At 39.8% G+C, this 24,063-nt stretch overlaps 1 long non-coding RNA gene across 1 annotated transcript in view; it reads right to left on the bottom strand.

Moving 5' to 3' along the window:
• Positions 1 to 24,063, bottom strand: part of LOC128778568 (uncharacterized) — a 62,656-nt gene that overhangs the window by 1,104 nt on the left and 37,489 nt on the right. The window contains exons 2-3 of the long non-coding RNA XR_008424158.1: positions 4,769 to 4,831; positions 2,507 to 2,575 (exon numbers count right to left, since the gene is read on the bottom strand). This is a non-coding gene — a long non-coding RNA (uncharacterized LOC128778568). The remainder of the gene's footprint in view (positions 1 to 2,506; positions 2,576 to 4,768; positions 4,832 to 24,063) is intronic.

Below are 24,063 nucleotides of genomic sequence, written 5' to 3'. Positions count from 1 at the left end.
GCAAATTATATTCCATTGGACAGATACCATGTTTTGTTCATACATTGATTTGTTAAATATTTGGGTTGTTTCTGCTTTTTGGCTATATTGATTGAATAAATCTGCTATGAACATTTCTCTACATGTTTTGGTGTGGATGTACATTTTCATTTCTTGCTTATTCATTTTTATAACTACTTAAAGTCAGACTTCATCTAAGCATGTCTCTTTCTTAGATTTGGGGAGTAAAACCATATTCGTTCCCTGTGAAATGCGATCTCTGGTGTCTAAATGCAACTTTTATTAAATATCTGGGTGCATCAATTTGCCCTCCTGCTAACACTTGCAAAATTAGCCCTTGAATCAGGAGGAATGGTGGTGGTGCATAATGTTTAACATTTAAGAATAAAGAACACCTTATGTTCTCAACATTCTAATCTTAGAAAGTCAGAAAAATGTGTGGGAAGAGTAAATGCAATCCAGCCAGTGGGAACAAGAGTAAACCTATGTAACATATATAAAAACACATGTCTGGTCACACACCCAGATATTTGATAAAAGTTGCATTTAGACCACAGAGACCTCATTTCATAGGGAACAAATATGGTTTTACTCCCCAAATCTAAGAAAGAGACATGCTTAGACGAAGTCTGACTTTAAGTAGTTATAAAAATGAATAAGCAAGAAATGAAAATGTACATCCACACCAAAACATGTAGAGAAATGTTCATAGCAGATTTATTCAATCAATATAGCCAAAAAGCAGAAATAACCCAAATATTTAACAAATCAAACAAATCAATGTATAAACAAAACATGGTATATCTGTACAATGGAATATGATATACAGGTATGTGCCTGAGGAGGAGAGTAGCAAAAAACAGGCTGAAAAATAAGAAGGGAAATTGCTATGAAAGCCTTTGAATGACGGTTTAAGGAACTTGAACTTTGTGCTGAGCACAGTGGGAAGCTAAGGCCATGGGAAGCTTCATAACCAAAAGAATGGCATACCCAGATATCTATGTAAGCGGCTGGCAAAAGAGAAGCTGTTGAGAACTCATGAGGAAATATGCAAATTAATCACTGTATCACATAAGGCTCCCTTGCAGATGATAGAAAACCAGATGAATTCTGGCTTCCTTAATTTTAATTTATTGGCTTATACTCCTCTGCAATAGAGGAGAAGATCCAGCTTCTGACTCACTATCCCTTGGTTCTGCTTTCTCAGTATTGACTCATTCTCAAGCCACTTCTCTTGCGGTCCCAAGATGGTATCCAGCCAGAAAAACAGAATTGTTGTCCCGGTGTTCTCAATTAAGTCCCAAAATTCAGGTGAATGGGACTAGCTCAGGTCATAAGAACACCCTTGAAATAATTACTGGGAACCAGAAAATACTGTTGCCCTGGTCTTAGCCAGCGCTACTCAAAGTGTGGTCCGTGGGCCAGTACTTGTTCCCACATTTTTGTCACCATCTGCACCAAGTATAGAAATTGAGGATGGTTAGAACCTTCTATTGCAATTTTACAGAGTAATTAAATCTAATAATTAAAATCCAACGTTTGTATTTTGTTTGTCTTTTTTTTGTGTGTCATTGTTTTCGTGATTCATTTGCATTGTATCTTAGGCAAGTATCAGCCCAGAGTACATGGGGGAGCAGGGGGAGGAAGCAAACTGGTCCTCCACCACAGAAAGTTTGAGAAACTATGGTCTAATTTGCATGCTCCACCTTGAAGTCTGGGAGTGAGTCAGCATTCTGGAAGCACACAGGGAGACTTGGGAAGATCTTTCCCTCATGCCATGACGGGGGGCAAAAAAAAAAAATGTCCACTCTAATTGTGGGACCTAATTTGGAGAGGGAAAGATACTCCCAGACTTCCCTCAGCTCTGTCATTTTCTCATGCCTTCTTCCATGTTGACCTGCCCTATTCAGAGTCTCTGGTAAGAATTTACCCTGTGTAAGCTCTGGATATGGCCATTTTAATAGGCTAAACATTACATGCACCTTCAGCTTCCCTGCCCATCAGATATTTTTTTTTTTTGTTTATTTTTGAGAGGGAGAGAGAGAGAGCGAGAGAGAGAGAGAGAGAGAGAATGCAAGTGGAGAGGGGCAGCAGGCAGAGAGAGGGAGACGCAGAATCCCAAGCAGGGTCCAGGCTCTGAGCTGTCAGCAAAGAGCCCAATGTGGGGTTTGAACTCTCACGGGCTGTTGAGATCATGACCTGAGCTGAAGTCAGACACTTAATCAACTGAGCCATACAGGTCCCCCTCCCATTGCAACTTTAATTACTAGAATCAAAGCCTCTGAATGGCTCTCCTAACCCATTAAGAGAAAAAGAACTTTGAGTGAGACTAACACAAGGTAATTACTAAACTAAGCCAAAATCCTTTGCCATGCTCTTGGCAATGAATTATGGAAACTCCAGAGCCCCATAAGAGGTCTAAAGGGGGAAAAAAAAATGTTGACGACAAATTTCAGGGACCTTGGTTTCTCATTAAAAATACATTTTAGAAACTGTTTTACGTTACCTTGCTAAGGCAGTTGTAAAGCAGGGAAACGGGGGCAGCACTTCAGCAAACTGCAGCTTTCATTTCTCTCTTAAAATAAAATGGAAACAATAAAAACACAATTAAAAATAAAATTAAGAAAACATAATCTGAAAGAGTATTTTGATTCTTTTTCTAATTAAAGCTCTGCAATTAAAGTTTTGCAGGAGAGCCACCTGTGTTTTTAATCTCCCTGTCCACAAAGGGCTAATACAGGCACAGGATTTGAGATTGTCTCCTACACTCAGAGCTGGAAAGGACCTTGGAGAACCTTCTAGTCTGGCTATCTCATTTTACAAATTGGAAACTGAGGCCAAGCAGGGTGACTTCTTCTCTCCTTAATCCTCTCTTTCATATATGGGTGTGCATGTGAGTGTGTGTGTGTGTGTATGTGTGTGTGTGTTTTCTCTCAGAGGGCTTGGAAAGTTGGAGTCTGTACAGTTTTAACATAATTCACACACTCAATATAGGACTTTCTTTCCAGGGCCCTAATTTGCCTTCTAGTATGAAGGCAGAGGTTCAATAAGCACCAAATTTTACCCAGTACACCTCAAAATGTGCAATTTTGGGGAATCTGGGTGGCTTAGTCAGTTAAGCATCTGACTCTTGGTTTCAGCTGAGGTCATGATCTTGTGGTTCCTGGAATCAAGCCCCACAATGAGCTTCGCACTGACCGCTTGGAGCCTGCTTGGGCTTCTATCTCTCCCTCTCTTGTTGCCCCTCCCCCCACTTGCATTCTCTTTCTTTCTCTCTCTCTCAAAATCAACTTTAAAAAAATGTGCATTTTTTGCCTAAGTGGACTTACAAACAATTGAGATAGTAATGCTTTTTTGTGAAAATCTAATGGAAATACAGTGTGTGCCTTCACCCCTCCTGCACTAAAATAAACCGAATGTAACGTTCCTTCACGACCCAAGCTTAGTCTAATAAACTGCTGTGGTACTCCAGAGGAGCCAGTGCAGAAGTTCCGGCATGTAGACACATGCACATTGGCGCCAAAACCTACCATCATAAAAAAAAATCCACCACTTAGAATTTAGTGGATTACTTCTTTTTCATATAAATGTAGTGATTGTTTATAAAATACACAGTTCAAAATTGACCTAAGAAATAATGGGCTTTCGCAGGTCACAGGACTGCCCTTGAGAATTAATGTAGATTAGGTCACACCCCAAGAGGCGGGGGGCAGTGAGGGAGGGAACCACAAGGATGAAGTGGAACAGAACTCTTGTTTGGTCCATACTTATTATGTGCCCCAAACTTTCACTCATCCCCTTTAACTATACTGTGAGGGAAGAAATATTTTTCTCATTTTACAGATAACAAAACTGAGGCCCTGAAAGATTAAATAACTTGCCCCAGGCCACAGAGCAAAAAGGAAAAGAGCAAGGTTATGACCAGAGCTTGCCATAGTCCCAGGCCTGCACATTCTCTCTGCAGGATGCTGTCCCAGAAAGCAGAGTCACCGGGCCATTATCTTCAATGCTTCTCTGTTACCATACCAGCAACTATTTTGTGTGAAATGAGAAACCACCCCAAAATTTCATGGTTTAAAACAATGGACATTTCATTTGCTCACAATTCGGGGATTACGGCCGGGGCTGAGCTGGGTAACTCTGTTGATTTTGCCAGTGTTCACTATGAATTCATTCAGCTGGTAGGTCAGCCGGGGCCTGGGCTTGGCTAGGCCCTGAATGGCTGGGCTTTTCTCTCAGGGCCTCTCCCTCTTACATAGCATCTCCCATGGCCTCTCCACATAGCTCCAGCAGAGTAAGAGAGTCCTTATAAAGGAGATCAGGGCTAAGAGCCTGGAAGCAGAACTTCTCAAGGCTTAGACCAGGAAGCTGTTTAGGATCCCTCTGCCACTTCCAGTCATTTAGAATAAGTCACAGTCTCTATTCCAGTTCCAGGAGAGAACACAATACAAGGGCAAATTCAGGGAGATGTGGATCATTGGAGGCCAGCAATGTAACAGTGGTCGCCAGAAACTTCTTCAATGTTGTCCACACCAACTCTAAATTTTGCTGTGTCTTCTGTCCCTATAATTTCCTTATATCTAGTTTTTCTCTCTTTTCCTGTAACTTTCTCCATTTACTCTCACCAGTTCTCAGCTTTCCTGCATAGTAACTGGCCTTCCATAGCCAGCTGCAAACTGAGGATTCCTTTCCTTCATGTCTGTGAACCAACAAATCACAATTGTGTCAACTCCGCTCTCCATCTATGCAGCTCAGGTGTTCTACTCACAGAGATTCCTTTGGATTTTGGTCGCTTTTTGTCTTGCTTTTGCTTTTGCATCTGGCTCCAAACCTGGAAGTACAGTTTAAGGAAAAGAAGATATCTGTGAATCAAGAAGCAACTGAAGTGAATACCCTTACATGTTTTGCCCTTATACATACAATCTAGAATTTGAGATCTTTAGTTTTACCTACAAGAAGGCAAGATATCTGGATCAATGGCCAAGTCAACAAATCAATGTTTGCCATGTTTTACATGCTTTAAATTTCCTTAGCCATCATTCACCAGGGCACGGAAAGAAGAGGGGGCTGCAGGAATCAGATAATTCCAAGCATTACATTCTGGTTCACAGCGGGCTGCATCTTACATGAAGCTAAGATGAGATCAGATTACATTTCCATTGAATCCTTCAACCTGTCTGATCACTGCTTTGATCTGTCAGGAGAGATTCAGGAATACCAAGAATTAGCCAGGGCCAGGAGATACCACCAGCATGAGAAGGGAAAAGGAAATGAGAAAAAGAAATTCTAAAACAGACCAGGTGAAGATCCTTGCAGAAGGGATCATACATAGGTTTCCATCTGAAGTACTAGGGAATTAAAATGAAAATTAATGGGTGCTTGTGTGGCTCAGTTGGTAGAGCATCTGAGTCTTGATCTCAGGGTTATAAGCTCGTGCCCCAGTTTGGCATGGAGACTACTAAAAAAATAAAAAAATAAAAAGTTAAAATAAAAATTGAAATGTGAATTACCCTTCAAGAGTGTCTAAATTCATTCACTGATTTTTTTAATGTTTTAAAATTTATATTTGAGAGAGAGAGACAGAGTGTGATTGAGGGAGGGGCAGAGAGAGGGAGACACAAAATGTGAAGCAGTCTCCAGGTTATGCCTTGTCAGCACAGAGCACAATGCGGGGCACAAACTCATGAACCATGAGACCAAGACTTGAGCCAACTCATGAACCATGAGACCAAGACTTAAGCCAAGCTTAACTGACTGAGCAACCCAGGCACCCCCATTCAATGATAATGTTTATTACTTTTTCTTTTATTCTGCTCCCTGAGGGCAGTCATTGGATCCTTGATTGTTGGATTACATCTACACCAGACATTTAGGGGCAAAAATGAAGGGACTTCAATTCAACTTGACTATTTATACATCTGAATTGCTCAAGTGAAGAAGGCACCTGAGATAAAATGTCTTCATTATTATTTTAGATTAATTCATTGACTCTTATCTGTGCCCTATAGTCACAAACATCAAAAGCTGATTGAAAATGTGCATAAATTCATACATAAATGAATTATACATAAATTCATTATAACCCTCATAATGATTTACACAAAATCCAATTAACATTCTATGAAACTTCAGGAGAATCTAACGAGATTCTGATATTCACAGGAAGAAAAATAAATAATTTTGTCACAGAAAATTTTGAAGGAAGAATATGAGATGGAACTAGCCACACTAGATATTTAAATGTAACACCATATAATTAAAATAATCTACTACTGAAAGAAGAAAAAAATGTATATAATTACAGAACACAGACTAGCTAGTCCAGAAACTGATTTTGTTCCATATAAGAATTTGCTAGAAAATAAAAATGACACCACCAGAAAGGAAGAGCTATTTCATGAACTTGTAAAGGAATAACTCAGTAGGAATTTAAGTAAAATAAAATTAGTTTAGATTCATCCCTCATAGTGCATACTAAAATAAATCCCAGATACATGAAAATAGTAAATATTTTAAAAACTAGCCTTTTCCAAATGCCCAAACAAGGTGTTATACCTGCAAATTTAGAACCCAGGATGATTTCCTAAGCTTCAAATCCTTTTAAGAAATCATAACACAAAAGACCCAGCTGTTCAGATTACATAAAATGGAAAACTTCTATTTGTTACAGGGGAAAAAAATCATAAACAACTTCTAAAAAAGTAGATTTGGAAAATTATATTCAGGAAGCTTGGAAAAAAAGCATCTTTAGAAAGACATTATTTTACTATGACCTTTGTTCAGGGTAACAGAATTAATCTCCTTAAACCCCATTTTCTTATGACGTTTCCTTGTTACAAGAGTTTAGGGATTCTGTCACTTACCATTCTCTGATCTCAGCCATTTTAGAAGATATATACTCGACATATCCCTATACCAGCTGCACCTGATATTTATTTAATAATTTTCTTTAAATCAACTCTGTTTCACTTAAATAAACTAACTTTGTTCTAACCAATAATTTCTGTGAAATTGCTGTTAGATGTGATTAAAATTTAAATCAGTAAACTCTGGGCAAAGCAGATGACCCTCCAAAACATGAGTGAGCCTCATCCAATCAGGTGAAGGGCTTAAAAGGAAAAACTGAAGTCCTCTGAAGAAGGAATTCTGCCTCCAGACTGCCTTAAGATTCAAGACTGCAACATCAACTGCTGCTGGAATTTCCAGCCTGCTGGCCTGCACTGCAGATTTTAAACTTGCCAACTACCACACTCAAAAGAGCCAACTCCTTGAAACAAATCCCCACTCTTACGCCTCTGTCTCTCTGCCTCTCTGTTTCTTTCTGTTCTCTGTTGCTCTGTATGTGGGTGTGTATATATACATATCCCATCCTATTGGCTCTGTTTCTCTGGAGAACCCTGAGTAATAATACACTGACCAACCTTCAGGAACACTGACTTTCCAAATCACATTCAAATGTCTTGGCCTGGATGCCAATGCTTACCTTAAACTAGCTCCTTCTTCCTAGTCCACATTCACTTCGTGTGACTTTCCACAGCACACTCTGCTTTACTCTAGCTGGTCACCTCACATCTTTGAGCTCAGCATTCTGCTGAGGATACCTTGATTTGCCAGGCCTCCCCTTCCTGCCTTCAAGGCCTGGATCAGTTTCCACATGAGGAGCTAAGGAAGAAATAAAAACTGGAATAATATTCTCACACCTAGAAATATGTAAAACCAGCTTTGTCAGGTAAGATTTCATCTCATGTGCCAGGTCGGACTAATTGGTGGCAGTTACCTGATTTTAAGAAGGATTCGGGGGCTCTCTTTTTCTGAAAGAATGCAGGCATCTATTAGTGATGTATGACAGTGGGAGGGTGAGAAGGGCCAGAGTGGTAATGAACTTGGTACATAACTGCCATCTCTGGCTTACTTATTAAGGAAACTGGCAAGACTATTTTCCTGGGCCCTTTCCAATGCCTTTTCAAGCAAGGCATTAGATGTATAAATTTCTTACAAAAACTAACCTACATTCTAGTCATTTCCCGTATTTACATATGTAGGGAAAGTCAACAAGAGCATTGAAACAAAGGAAGGAGTACAGAGAACAGGCTACAGTTGCCTCCCAACCATCTCCTTTTTCACACGGTACCAAATGTTAAGAGAGAATTTGCCCGCCGAGATGACTGAGTTTGGGAATACAAACAACCCAAGATGCCAGTGCATCTATTCATTGACCACTGCTGCCCAGCACCCAAACACTGGGACATCCTCATAAAATACCTTCGGGAGATCCTTAGGTATGAAAATTCTCTTGGGGCAGCAAAAGTTGCACTGGTCGCTCCCCCCACATCCCTGTCTTCCCATCCCTGAACTGCTGAAACGAGAACAGAAGCAACCCTTTGCAGCACATCAAGATCAGAGTACTTGCTACAGATCTTCCTGAAAATCAACCCAACCTGTCCTAGTAGAAAGCCACCATATGTCTGGTTTTCAATGGTTCCTTCCCACAGTCTTTAAGGTTGGGGTCAGGAAGCATGATTTTTCATACAGGTGGGTTAGGTTACTTTCATTCATTCTGGACTTGAACACTGAAGATACAGAGAGAAACTATATTAGTCCTCTGCTTTCAAGGAGCTCCTGGCTTAATTGATAGTCAAAGAATATACAGAAACCTATCTTAGACCAAGGTCAGCAAACTTTGAATGGCATTTGGTGGGAGGTACAGAACACAGGTTGGAAAAGGACTAAGAAAGACAAAAATACCCCCATGGGAACAATCAGGGATATTTGGGAATCAGGCCTCTCTGACTCTAATCACCTTCTCAAAATCATATTTCCTAGGGCAGTCTTACCATATTACCCTAATGACAATCACATGGATGTTTAAATACACATTCTGGGGATATATCTCAAGCCATCTGAATCAGTATCACAAAGGAAAAGAATGGAAATTCAAACATTGGTCCAACACTTCAGGTAAATCTTATTATCAGGGAGCTTGAGAAACGTTTTCAAGAGGAACTTCTATTCCATCCTCAAACAGTTCACCACCCTTTTTCCCCAGCACTGTCCCTTGGCCTGTTAGGCATGTGGCTGTCTAAGAAAATATCAACTTCAATTAACATAATGACCTTTATTTCCAATTTAACAGTAAAATATAACTGTGCTAGTGCAGGGAAAATACAAGTATAGACAACATCACTGGGAGAATTACACAGGCTACTGAAGAAAATTTTCAGCTAATTATGTATAAAAGAGATACTAGACTCTGTGCAGAAGGAAGAAAGCCCATGAACATCTTCCATTAGTGCAGTGTCTGTGGGTGATTTCTTGGGTCTCCAAATCCATTTGCTTCTTCTCAAGTGACTATCAAACCACGAGTTCAGGCCCCAAGAACGGTGTGACCAAGTGCAGAACAACTTTTGTGCTTTCAACACTCAGTTGTTGGGTTTTTCACTGGCAGAGAATGGAGACAGAATACTTAACTACATGATGCAGCCTAGTCTGAGTGGATCACACCCCTATGCTGGGGGAGAAAACAAACAGCTTTCTGTGCTGTTGAGGTATCAGTGTTGAGAACCTGAAGTGGCCATGCACTGTAAGTGTCTGCATGGAAACCCTTCCTTTAGTCCACACATTTCCTGTGGCCAGCCGGGTCACTGCTTGACTATCCATGACTGCAGATGTAAATGGAAACTTGAACCATGTCTAATGGAAAGCTTTTGCCCTTCTTGGGAATCCAGCTGGCTAACTGCCTCCCACCCCAGAACTCATTGAGCAAGACAAGGCAGTGGAATCTCTGGTGTGTATACAATTTCCTTCATGGTTTTACTTAAATAATCTCACATCACTATGCCCCATGTTCCCCACCCACAATTCATTGCAATGCTTTTTAACCTGCATCATATAATACTATAAAAATAAAAGATGTTGTTAAGAGTTTGCTTGACAGTATATCAAACTCATTTGTTGGCATCAAGCCACATTTTTAAACAATATTTCATTTTTAAGTAATCTCTACTCCTAACATGGGGCTCGAACTCACAACCCCGAGATCAAGAGTCACATGCTCCACTGACTGAGTTAGCCAGGCACCCTGGTATCAAACCATATTTGAATGATAGCCTTTTGTTCCAGTGGGAAAATATGTACAATCTGTTGTTTTTCTCATTTTTAAGCTGGATTCAGTGAAGCTGAATTTATAATAGGCACCCCATTTGAGACAACAGCAAATTGCAGGGAGGGGAAAGTTTGTTCAAAAGCAGACCTGAGAGGTAAATACTGCCAAGTCTGTATTTCATCTTTCTTCCCTAATGATACCTGAGGTAAGACAGGATGCTCTTCATAAAAGGTGACTCACTCTCTAAAATGTTGTACTGCTGACCTGGTAAAAGAGGTTTTGGATAAGGAAGCAATGACAGCTGGGAGGGGAACAGAGTAATTCCTGGGTGTCACTGAGCTACAGACCAATTTCTACAAACACCAGAACCTGTACTCTGTAGGCCAAACAGTGTATTTAAATGAAGATGCCAAGGAGAGCTGGGTATTCCTTTGTCAACGGCCATCTCTAAATTTTACGGATATAATGTCCAGTCACAAAATGACCCATGGAGTTTCCCGAGATTTCTTGCCCTTTAGGCCACAGTGGAATTTTTCAAAGTATGTTTGCAATAGACAATGATAAGAATTATACTGAAATGATAAAATAGGAGGGTCATGTTTGGAACCCATGTATAGATGACACTTGTTTCATGACAAAAATGAAACTACAGGAAGTGGGGAAAGAATGGTTCACCATAATAAATGGTGCTGGAACACCTGGGCATCCACAGGGGGAAAATGATATTGCATCAGTGACATCAGATAAAAAAATAAATTACACTGTATATTTGACATCTTTCCATCTGTGGTCTATGGACCACTTGCATTCAAGTCATTTGGGTGATTAAATATACAGATTTCCTAGACTACCTTAGACCTGTTGATTCTCTAGGCATGAGACCTAACAATCCACATTTTTTTTTTTAAATCAAACTCCTCTAGATGATTTTAGCACACAAAAGCCTGAGATTCACCAGCAGAGTGTTTGGCAGATGCTACTGCTCCTCCACGCACATCCCCTTTGTCATCGCAGTGCCCTCATCCCCCAGATGGCATGGGTACTGGCTACTAAGGCTCAACCTCAAGTCTCCCACAGGAAATGTCCTCGCCTCACAGAAGCGTCTGGAGGCGCTTGGGAGTCTACACCAGCCTCTGCTCCCACTCACCCCCAGGGTGGTCCATAGCCAATCGGGTGTAACAGCCCTGCTCCTTTCCACCCCCCACCTTTCCAGCATTCCCTCAGTTTACTGCTTGCAGAAGACTTCCCACCTCAATCTCTGCTTCTAGGGAACACGACCTAAGACACTTTGTATCTCCCCGACAGGCATTAATATCTGGCAAAAATTCTCTAATAAACACATTGAACAAATGATGAATGAACAAATGAAGTAGTAAATGTTAGAAAGACAATGGAAGAAAGCATCAAAGACGTACCCAGGCCTCCAGGAGGGCTGAACTGATCATGAAAGAACTGCAGTCCTCGATAAGCTAAAAACTTGAGCACAGGAAGACAAGATAGGGTGTAGCTTCCAGAATGGCAGCACAAGAAGGTTCCATACAAAAACTGGAGAAGGGTCTAACAATTAGACCTGAAGAATAGTGCCTACTGTGTGCCAGCAAATCACTCACACACTAACAGACTGAGACAATACTAAGCCATCAAAACTGGCACAGGTTTCCTTAAATTCTCTCAGACTTGATTGGCCCCAGAGTTGAGAATGAGATGACTTTGCAAACATGGACTCTGAGGCTGGTTCAGATGCATTTTTGTGAACAATGAGCTGTTGGTAAACAGGTTGCCTCTGAAGACCTGATACCTCATGATAGTGCCCTGGCGACCCTAAAAGTGTGATCTTCTGGAGCCAGCGTTCAACAAGCTGGAAAGATGAGAGAGAGTCCCATGGCATGGAATTTCCATCATAGATGAGGTTCTTTGTAATTTAAGTGGCTCCTCTCTACCTTTACAGCAGTTTGGGAGCTGAGCAGATGGCAGGGGAGGGCTTGACTAAGTGGTGAAGTTTCAGCTGCAAAAGGCAATTCCTAGAATGACAATTCAGAAACTCATTTCCCCTAACACTTATCATATTGGCAGAAGGTTCGTGAATCTTTTTAGGAAAATGAGAAGGAAGCGGTGCATCAGAATAAGGCATCCCCTGTTTGGTCAGGTTATGTGGAAGCAAACACTACCGAATCCGATTCTTCTCTTGTGTTTGCTATTCCCAAGGAAGGGGACCAGACTTGTTTATAAATTAAATAATACCGAAGAGGCTAAAGCTCAGGGTCTGCAATGTAACAAACCTCCAGCACACAGAGCAACTGCTGAATGCATTCTGAAGCCCAGTGTATGATAGTTTCAGCTGAGCTGTTCCAACTCTAGCTGGCATTACAGATCTTTGTAGCTTCTAGTTGTATCTTATAAAGAAACAGGGAGGTTGTAGAAAGAGCCTAATCTGGACTCAAATCCTGCCTCTGATACTAAATAACTATATGATCTTGAACAAATTACTTTTCCTTGCTGATCCTGTTTCCAAAAATGTAAAACTGGGGTGGAATTTGGGGAGGAGATAATGGCAATCTCAAGGAATGTCATAAGAATTTGGTGTGATGATGTGTATGAAAGTAATTGGCAGATAATAGACCTTAAAGTGGTATCAGTTGTTTTTTATTTGTTTTTGTTATTTGTTTTCCTTCTAGTCTGCCTAGCTCAGCAGAAGTTTATGTCAAAATAACTGTTGTGCTTTCAAATTATTTCAGTTCTAGCTCATCTATTATTTTTTCTTTACCTTCAAACAACTTTAATATTAAAATATTTAATAAAAAATGTTTGTTTTTCTTGAAATTCTATGGCCCTTATTCTGTGTGCATGAAGCTCTAAGGTTAAGCTTTTTGGGATTTTAATTTTGATCCTCTACAATGTGCACATAACAGGGGGCACCTGGGTGGCTCAGTTGTTTACGTATCCAACTTCAGCTCAGGTCATGATCTTGCAGTTTGTGAGTTCAAGCCTCACATTGGATTCTGTGCTGACAGCTCTGAGCCTGGAGCATGCCTCAGATTATATGTCTCCCTCTTTCTCTGCCCCTCCCCACTTGCACTCTATCTCTCTCTCAAAAATAACAAACATTAAAAAGAAAATTTAAGAACACACACATAACAGAAACTGTAAATGAATTTGATATTCAGAGGGTATATATATGTATCGTCTGATGAGAGACCATAAGACAAGGTAAGGGCCAAGCACAAGCTAGCACAATGCCCCCACCCCCTAGGTGGGATTTGTGTGATATTCCTCAGGTGCTCCTAACTGCCCAAGAACAAAGGAAACAAAGAACACAAATGGTTAAAATGATAGCCTCCAACAGTACACAAATACCTTAGTAATACTACAAGAAAAGGGAAATCTTATCAATAGCCCAAAGTCCAGGAATTCCCTACTAACTTAATGTTAATGCTTTGCTAGAGGGGAAAAAAACAACCATATCTTGACAACAACTAGGCTTCCAGTATCTGTGAGTCTTACTTAGCATATGGAAATCCCATTAAGAAACTTCCTCTTGGCCATGATGGTGGAGCAGCATGCAACTTCTTTTTGCCTCTCTCTTCCCTGAAACCAGCTAGATCAACACTGAGCCATCTTGCCCACCTAGAAAATTGATCTGAGGATTAAGACAACAATCTGCAAACTTGAACCACAGAACTTGGAAGGTACACAGTGCAAAGAGATGAACTGGGGGAGAGAGAAGCCACGGAGGGTAGGGAGTTGTTTTTGTTTGCAGAGAGAGGACAGAGATAGGGGGAGAGTACAGGAAAAGCACTCCCCCCTGAAAGCAGCTGGAAAGAAAGAGAAAGAGTGGACTGAACAAAAAAAGGGAGAAAGGAGAAAGGGACTGCAAGGGATTGAACAAAAAAGGGAAGAAAGGAGAAAGGACAGGGTTTAAATTCCATTAAGATGCTATAAACAGGGGAGCACAGAGTCTGAAACTCTGTAGCTCGATATGTGGTAGAGCTCTGGTGGGAAAGGCAATTCCCTAGGAGGAGGCATCAAGGTCTGAAGGCTCCTCAGGCCACAGCAGAGAGGCAGATTCCCTACTGGGAGTACATTTTGTAGAGGCTGCATGGCCTCTTCACACTCAGAGGTCCCAGTGGACCCAGCAAACAGCCACATTTGCTAGTGTTGGAACAAAGACATTAAGGGTGAAGCCTGGCACCAGATGGGTGTTGTGATTTACTATAGTCCCTGAACCACTGCTGCTACATGATCATGTGAACTTTTTCTGTGCTGGGCTGGCACCTGCAGTCTCTGGGCATCTGCAGCAGCACCATCATGTTAACATACCAGGGGGTGGGCCAGCACCTGGCCATTGTCAGCAAGACCTTCTCTCAGAGGGTCTGAAAGGGTCAAAGCTGCAGGGCCCTCAGAAGTGAGGGGTTTGGAAATAGCCCCATCTGAGATAAAATTCAGGAGGCAGGTGCCACCTCATAGCCTGATGGCTTGGTCACAGACAGTGTGGACACCAGGAGTGTATAGAATCCAGAGACCAAAGAGGGGTGTTTGATTGTCTGCCAGCAAGAGCACAGAGTTCTCTGCCAGCAATACCAGGGACTGGGTAGCTGGGTAACGCCAATTTCACCGCTCCTATGCATGCTCATACATGCCTACATGCACCATAACAATCCATCCCAGTAAACTAAGCAGCACCATCCAGTGGAGAACAGAGCCACTACACCAAGCCCTGCCCAACTGGGCCAACTGCGCTCTAGAGGAATACCACAAATCTCTCCTCCTGCTTAGTATACAGACTATAAAGTGCTTCAGAGAGGAACTTCTAGGGGAAACTGGATGTTATTTCAATTGTATCTCATTCTGTTCACAGGTCCATCTATTCAATTTTTTTCCTTTTTCTTTTCTTATTCTTGAATACAAAAAGACAAAAAATTCATGTTTATTTTTCATTTTATAAAAGAGATTTTTATGCAATTTTTCTACTATATTTTTTTACTTTTTTGTAAAATTTTTTAAATGTTATTTTACTTTCATCATTTCATTTTATTCTACTTTATTGTATTCACTTTTTTAATTTTCAAGTGTTTTCCTTTCCTTTTCTTTTTTATTCCCTCTATTCTTCCAAGCTTCTGTCAACAACCAGACCAAAACACATCTAGGAGCTGGCAGGATTTATTTGATTTTTTGTGTTGTTTTTAAATTTAACTTTTTTTTTTTATTTTTTTTTTTAACGTTTATTTATTTTTGAGACAGAGAGAGACAGAGCATGAACGGGGGAGGGTCAGAGAGAGAGGGAGACACAGAATCTGAAACAGGCTCCAGGCTCCGAGCAGTCAGCACAGAGCCCGACGCGGGGCTCGAACTCACATACCGCAAGATCGTGACCTGAGCCGAAGTCGGACGCTTAACCAACTGAGCCACCCAGGCGCCCCAACTTTTGACTTTTTTATTGTTTTTTATTTTAATTCTTTTTCTTCCTTCAAAATGATGACACGAAGGAATTCACCCCAAAAGAAAGAACAAGAAATGACAGCCAGGGACTTAATCAACACAGATACATGCAAGATGTCTGAACCAGAATTCAGAATCATGATAATAAGAATACTACCTGAGGTTGAAAAAAGCATATGATCCCTTTCTGTGGAGTTAAAAGAAGTAAAATCTAGTCAGGATGAAATTAAAAATGTTGTAACTGAGCTGCAATCTCGAATGTATACCACGATGACAAGGATAGATTAAGCAGAGCAGTGAGTCAGTGATATAGAGGACAAACTTACAGATAATAATGAAGCAGAAGAAAAGAGGGAAACTAAGGCAAAGAGCATGATATAAGAATTAGAGAACTCAGTGCCTCATTAAAAAGGAATAACATCCAAATCATAGGGGTCCCAGAAGATGAAGAGAGAGGAAAAAGGGGTAGAAGGTTTATTTGAGCAAATCATATTGGAAAATCTTCCTAACCTGGGGAAAGACACAGACATCAAAATCCAGGAAGCACAGAGGACTCCCATTAGATTCAACAAAAACCAACTATCAACAAGGCATATCAGAATCAGGTTCACAACATACTCAGGAAAGGAAAGAATAATGGAAGCAGCAAGGGAAAAAAAAAGATCTTAACCTACAGTGAAGAAGATCAGGCTCTCAGCAGACCTATCCACAGAAACTTGGCAGGCCAGAAAGGAGTGGCAGGATATATTCAATGTGCTGAATTGGAAATATATGCAGTCAAGAATTCTTTATCCAGCAAGGCTGTCATTCAAAATAAGAGAGATGAAAAGTTTCCCAGACAAACAAAAATCATAGGAATTCATGACCACTAAATCAACCCTGCAAGAAATTTTCAGGGGAACTCTCTGAGGGCAGAAAAGATGGAAAAAAAAAAAAAAAAGAAAAAAAAAGACCAAAAGAAACAAAGACTGGAAAGGACCAGAGAACACCTCCAGAAATTCCAACTCTACAGGCAACATAATGGCAATAAATTCATATCTTTCAGAACTCACACTAAATGTCAAGGGACTAAATGCTCCAATCAAAAGACATAGGGCAATACAATGGATAAGAAAATAAGATCCATCTATATGCTATTTACAAGAGACAAGTAAGGGGATGGAGAACCATCTATCATGCTAACAGTTACCAAAAGAAAGCCAGGGTACCCATAAGAGAAGAAGAAATCTAGAGTAAAATCTAGATTTTAAAATAAAGACTTTGACAAGAGATGAAGAAGGGCATTATATCATAATTAAGGGGTCTATCCACCAAGAAGACCTAACAATTGTAAACATTTATGCTCCAAACATGGAGGAACCCAAATATATAAATCAATTAATCACAAACATAAAGGAAATCATTGATAACAATACCATAATAGTAGGGTACTTCAACACCCCACTTACAACAGAGGACAGATAATCTAAACAGAAAATCAACAAGGAAATAGTGGCTTTGAATGAAACACTGGGCTGCATGGAGTTAACAGATGTATTCAGAACATTTCATCCTAAAGCACCAGAATACAGATTCTTCTTAAGAACACATGGAACATTCTTCAGAACAGATCACATACTGGGACACAAATCAGCCCTCAATTAGTACAAAAATATTGAGACCATACCATGCATATTTTCAGACCACAACGCTACGAAACTCAAAATCAACCACAAGAAAAAATTTGGAAAGATAAATAATTGGAGAATAAAGAACATCCTATTAAAAACTGAATGGGCTAACCAATAAGTTAAAGGGGAAATTGAAGAGTACATAGAAGCCAATGAAAATGATAACACCACAGTCCAAAACCTCTTGAATGCAGCAAAGGTCGTCAATAGAGAGAAGTATATAGCAATCCAGGCCTTCCTAAAGAAGGAAGAAAGGTCTAATACAAAACCTAAACTTACACCTTAAAGAGCTGGAAAAAGAACAGCAAATAAAGCCCAAAACCAGCAGAAGACAGGGAATAATACAGATTAGAGCATAAATAAATACCATTGCAACAAACAAACAAACAAACAAACAAAAACTAGTAGAACAGATCAATGAAACCAGAAGCTGGTTCTTTGAAAGAATTTAAAAAATTGATAAACCCCTAGCCAGTTTTATCAAAAAGAAAAAGGAAAGGACCAAAATAAATAAAATCAAGAATGAAGGAGGAAAGATCACAATCAGCACAGCAAAACACAAACAATAATAAGAGAATATCATAAGCAAGTATATGCCAATAAAATGGGCAATCTGAAGAACTGGACAAATTCCTAGAAACATATAAAGTACCAAAACTGAAACAAGAAGAAATAGAAAATTTGAACAGGCCCATAACCAGTAAAGAAATTGAATTATTAATCAAAAATCTCCCAAAAAACGAATCCAGGGCCAGATAGTTTCCCAGGGGAATTCTATGAAACATTTAAAGAAGAGTTAACACCTATTCTCTTGAAGCTGTCCCAAAAAATAGAAATGGAAGGAAAACTTCCAAACTCTTTCTATGAAGCCAGCATTACCTTGATTCCTAAATCAGGCACAGATACCACAAAAAGGAGAACTACAGACCAATTTCCCTGATGAACATGGATGCAAAAATCCTCAACAAGATATCCACAAAACAATCAATGTGATAAATCACACCAATAAAAGAAAGGACAAGAACCATATGTTCCTCTCAATAGATGCAGAGAAAGCATTTGACAAAATACAGCATCCTTTCTTGATAAAAACCCTCAAGAATGTTGGGATAGAAGGATTGTACCTCAAGATCATAAATCCATATATGAAAGATCCACCGCTAATATCATCCTCAATGAGGAAAAACTGCGAGCTTTCCCCCTAAGGTCATGAACACGACAGGGATGTCCACTCTCACCACTGTTATTCAACATAGTATTGGAAGTCCTAGCCTCAGCAATCAGACAACACAAAGGAATAAAAGCATCCAAATTGGCAAGGAGGAACTCAAACTTTCACTCTTCACAGATGACATGATACTGTATATGGAAACCCAAAAGATTCCACCAAAAAAAAATTGCTAGAACTGATCCATGAATTCAGCAAAGTCACAGGATATAAAATCAATGCACAAAAACAGGCTGCATTTTTATACACCAATAATGAAGCAACAGAAAGAAATCAAGGCATTGATTCCATTTACAATTGAACGAAGAATCATAAAATATCTAGAAATAAACCTAACCAAAGAGGTGAATAACCTATACACTGAAAACTGTAGAAAGCTCATGAAAGAAATTGAAGAAGACACACACAAAAAAAAGGGAAAATAATCCATGCTCATGGATTGGAAAAACAAATATTGTTAAAATGACAATGCTACCCAAAGCAATCTACATATTCAATGCAATCCCTATCAAAATAACCCCAGCATTCTTCACAGAGCTAGAACAAACAATCCTAAAATTTGTATGGAACCAGAAAAGACCCCAAATTGCCAAAGCAATCCTGAAATAGAAAACCAAAGCTGGAGGTATCACAATCCTGAACTTCAAGATGTATTACAGATGTATCCAAGATGTATCATCAAGACAGTATGCTACTGGCACAAAAACAGACATTCTGTTCAATGGAACAGAATAGAGAACCCAGAAATGGACCCACAAATGTATGGCCAACTAATCTTTGACAAGGCAAGAAAGAATATCCAATGGATAAAGACAGTGTATTCAGCAAATGGTGCTGGGAAAACTGGACAGCGACATGCACAAAAATGAACCTGGACCAATTTCTTACACCATACAGAAAAATAAACTCAAAATGGATGAAACACCTAAATGTAAGACAAGAAGCCATCAAAATCCTCAAGGACAAAGCAGGAAAAAACTTCTTTGACCTGGGCTGCAGCAACTTCTTACTCAACACATCTCTGGAGGCAAGGGAAACAAAAGCAAAATGAACTACTGGGACTTCATCAAAATAAAATCTTCTGCACAGCGAAGAAAACAACAAGCAAAACTAAAGGGCAAATGACAGAATGGAAGAAGATATTTGCAAATGACCTATCAGATAAAGGGTCAGTGTCCAAAATCTACAAAGAAATTATCAAACTCAACTCCCAACAAACAAATAATCCATGGGCAAAAGACATGAATAGACACTTCTTTCGGTGTTTTCCAAAGAGGACATCCAAATGGCTAACAGACACACGAAGATGCTCAACATCACTCATTGTGAGGGAAATACAATGAAAACCACAATGAGATACCACCTCACACCAGTCAGAATGGCTAAAATTAACAACTCAGGCAACAACAGATGTTGGCAACGATGTGAAAAAAGAGGATCTCTTTTGCACTGCTGGTGGCAATGCAAACTGGTACAGTCACTCTGGAAAACAGTATGGGGGTTCTTCAAAAAATTAAAAATAGAACTACCCTACGACCCAGCAATTGCACTACTAGGTATTTATCCAAGGGATAAAGGTGTGCTGTTTCAAAGGAGCACATGCACCCCAATGTTTATAGCAGCGCTATTGACAATAGCCAAAGTGTGGAAAGAGCCCAAATGTCCATCAACAGATGAATGAATAAAAAAGATGTATATATATACAATGAAGTATTATTTGGCAATCAAAAAGAATGAAATCTTGCCATTTGCAACTACGTGGATGGGACGAGTGGGTATTATGCTAAGCGAAATTAGCCAGTCAGAGAAAGACAAATATCACATGACTTCACTCATAGGAGGAAATTAAGATAAAAAACAGATGAACTAAGGGAAGGGACACAAAAATAATATAAAAATAAGGAAGGGGACAAAACATAAGAGATTCTTAAATCCAGAGAACTGAGGGATGCTGGAGGGGTTGTGGGTGGGGGGATGGGCTAAATGGGTAAGGGGCACTAGGGATGACACTTATTAGGATGAGCACTGGGTATTATACATAGGGGATGAATCACTGGAATCTACTCATGAAATTATTATAGCAATACATGGTAACTAATTTGGATGTAAATTTTAAAAAATAATTAAAAAAAAAAAAAAAACAAAAACCTCCCTCTTGACTTTACACCCCCTCCAACTCCATAGTATATAACCAGTCACTCTTCACAACCCCAGTGCAGCTCTTTCGGCCCACAGGTCCTTTCCCAGTGCTTTAATAAAATCACCTTTTTGCACCAAAGACATCTTCAAAAATTCTTTCTTGACCATCAGCTCTGGCCCACCACCCATCAACTCAAAACATCATTCGGTTCCCAATATGGGGCTTCGAGTCTTTTCATTGGGACTCTGAGCCTGTGAAAATTTGGTGAATATACTTTCTCTTTTCTTCCTTTACTCTTATTTCAGGGGCTTTTCGAAAAATATGGTTTTATTGGAACACTTTCATGTCGATTGCTCAGGCTGCAATCCTCTAGCCTGTGGATACTCTACAGGGAGAAGAAAGCCTGCCTTTTGGCTGGAAGTTAGTACCCTGGCTAGAATGGTAATAAGACCCAGAAACGTGATGTCCTCTCTTTAATCCTGTCCTTGTACAAAGTTGTCTGTCTTGGGTACGGTTCAACCACCTACATGACCAGTATGACTGTCAATCTTAAGGCTCCTGTGTGAGGTTTCCTCCTCATTGGTATAATGTGATTCTCTCCACATCCCTGTTCTAGCTGCTTCCTGCTTTGGGATCTCCACTGGAAGCCCACCGAAAGCAGCACCTGATTGAATTAAAACCCAACCAGGGACCGTTTCCTAGGAAGTTGGCTGTAAAGACTATATGTGTTGGAATGTCTCTTAGACCATGATGTGTTTCTATCTTTACTCTTTTTCATCAATGTCCTCTACTAAGTGGTTAAATTACAAAATTGGGTAATTCCCCCTTGTAGAACATTTCTATGTTTTCCATGGATTAAAAACAGTAGTTTCTTCATGGCCTTCTCAGCAAGGCAAACTAGGTCCATATGCTGGCATGCATCTATAGCCTAAGATGCAATGAGGAAGCAGGAGCCCTTGGTTGGCTGGTCAGTGATCATAGCAATTTCATTCAAGGGATGACTCTGGTCACTTTGACACCAGGAACTCTAACATATCCCACACGTAGGATGCCACCTGGGTGTTGGGGGTGGATTTTCATGGTAATGGACCTTGTCTACTTTTCTCTCTCTAGGAGGAGCAGGGGAGCTTCTCTTTGGTGGCCAAGGACTCTCCCTTGGGATGCCTTTTTAACCCACTGGAAACAATTTGGATAGCAAAATTTAGAAAAGTACTCATCTCTTCTGACACTGCATGGCCTTAGTAAACAGGGCAAATGGATGGAGTGCCCTAGGTCCAGGTCTTCATGGCTCTAAATCAGGACCCTGACCAAAAGGCCTCTTGAAGAATGTGTTTGCCCAAATGTGTGTGGCTAGTAAACTCCCTCCTGACGTTGGATGTCTAAAAAGTCCTCCTCCTGATAGAACTCATTTGCTGGAGGAAACACAAGCCATCCCTTGACAAAGGGGACAATGACTCTTTCTCTCTGTTCCTCCTCTTAATAGATGTGAGGGCTTCTCCCTCATTCACTTCCTGGGTCAATAGCTATGATAATTGGAACCAACTGTGGTTAGCCTACTTCAGGACAGAGACTTTAATAAATATTCCCAAGCAGCTGCCCAAACTCCAATTGTTTCAGAGAAATTCCCTGTCTTCCCTGGCCTGACATGGACTCCATATTTCTACTTTGGTGAGAAAAAATGTGGCATCTGCTCCTTTGTCCAAGCTGACAAGGTTTACAACTGGGAAACCTCTCTCTCTCTCTGCCTTCTGGCACTTTGCCTCTTCACCCTTACCTCCCACCTACCCCCTCCAGTTTCTGTACCGCCTTGGGTGTGGCCAACATAACTGGCTTCTATACTATCCTTGGTGTCTCAAGCACCATTGGCTCCTCCTCCCACCCTCAATGTCGAGGAGCAAAGAGCATGCCCTTTGGTGGGACCACCCACTTCAGATTCCCCCACTGGTGACCCAGGTAAAAACTGACAATGGGGAAAATTTTATTGACTTTAAGTGGATGCAGGTGGAACATATTCAATGTTTAAGCTAATTTAAGTTTGTTGGTTTGAGATAGAGTTATCACCATTAAATATGAAAATTTATTCTACCAAGGTTTACCGAAGGTCAGGTAAATTCATGTTACCCATTACAACTTGTTAGTAAAAAGGTGACTTAAAATAATGGTTAATTTTTGTTTGTCTCAAATTTTTCCATAGTAATTGTTAAGATAGCTTTCAGTCTTTGGTTACCTGAATCTTTTTTATTTTTTTTATTAATTTATTTTATGTTTATTTATTTCTGAGACAGAGAGAGACAGAGTATGAGTGGGGGAGGGGCAGAGAGAGAGGGAGACACAGAATCAGAAGCAGGCTCCAGGCTCTAAGCTGTCAGCACAGAGCCCGACATGGGGCTCGAAATCACAAACCATGAGATCATGACATGAGCTGAAGTCGGTTGCTCAACTGACTGAGCTACCCAGGTGCCCCGGTAACCTGAATCTTTAAAGTTTTGCTTGCATGATAAATGGCATTGAATTAATTGGATACCTAATGAGATGAAATACTGAAGCACTGGTTACTAAATGTAGGTTTGTGCTTTTGGTTTCTCATTGCAGAGAAACTAAGGGTATTTCGGACTGTTGGAAAACATGCTTTGTGCTTAATTGATTCAGAAATTTGCCATCCAAAGAATTCTGGTGTAACAATTCACAATTAGTTACTACTTAGCTTTCACTGGAGACTAAGGTTTCTAAAAGTTAAAATTCTGATAAATGTATTTAAGACTGATAGAAATAAGGGAAATAACTCTATGTAAAAACTAGGAGATGCATGAGAAATATATAAGGAATGAAATACATTATTTGTTAAAGATAAAATAAAGTAACTTTGTCCTAAATGAGACTGGTTGTTCAGAGAGAAGTAACTTGGGACAAAATCTGAAAACAAAGGAAAGTTGTAGAAGGTTCATGAAGGGAAATCTTTGGAAAGACTTTTATGTCTGGTCAGGATGGACTAAGGTTAAAAAAAATGGATTTTAAAAATACATTGGTATACGATTAAAATTCTGCTTTTCTCTATGTTAAAAAAAAAAAAAAAACAACTTTTCTTGGATTGTTCTGCTCTTGACAAAAAAATATATGCAAAAGTTTTTTTCTCTTCTGTTGGGAAAACCAAAGCTTGGGTTTGGTCTTCTTCAGGTCTTTGATTACTTACTTAAAACTTACCAATGTTAAAGGAGCTACGATCTGATATGACTATATAACCCTACATACATGCTTTTGAAATCTCTTATTGCCATCTTAGTTAAATAAATAATTTAAAGTTTTAAGATTTGTGGTGATCCGTATTCCTATTTAGGATGTGCTCTATAACTTTCAAAGGCTTTAACAAACTTCCTAAGATTTAAATTGTAAATGAAGTCTTTTTGACCAATTAGTCCTTTTTATTTGGTATGTTAACTTACTCTGAAAACACTGTCAAACAAATAACCTTAAGTAAACCTTAGGTTGT

This window comes from Panthera pardus, unplaced genomic scaffold, assembly GCF_024362965.1.
Source record: "Panthera pardus isolate Hobbes unplaced genomic scaffold, ASM2436296v1 HiC_scaffold_20, whole genome shotgun sequence".
NCBI classification, from domain to species: Eukaryota; Metazoa; Chordata; class Mammalia; order Carnivora; family Felidae; genus Panthera; species Panthera pardus.
The sequence above is the reverse complement of the archived record's forward strand: the minus strand, read 5'-3'. Positions and strand labels throughout refer to the sequence as shown.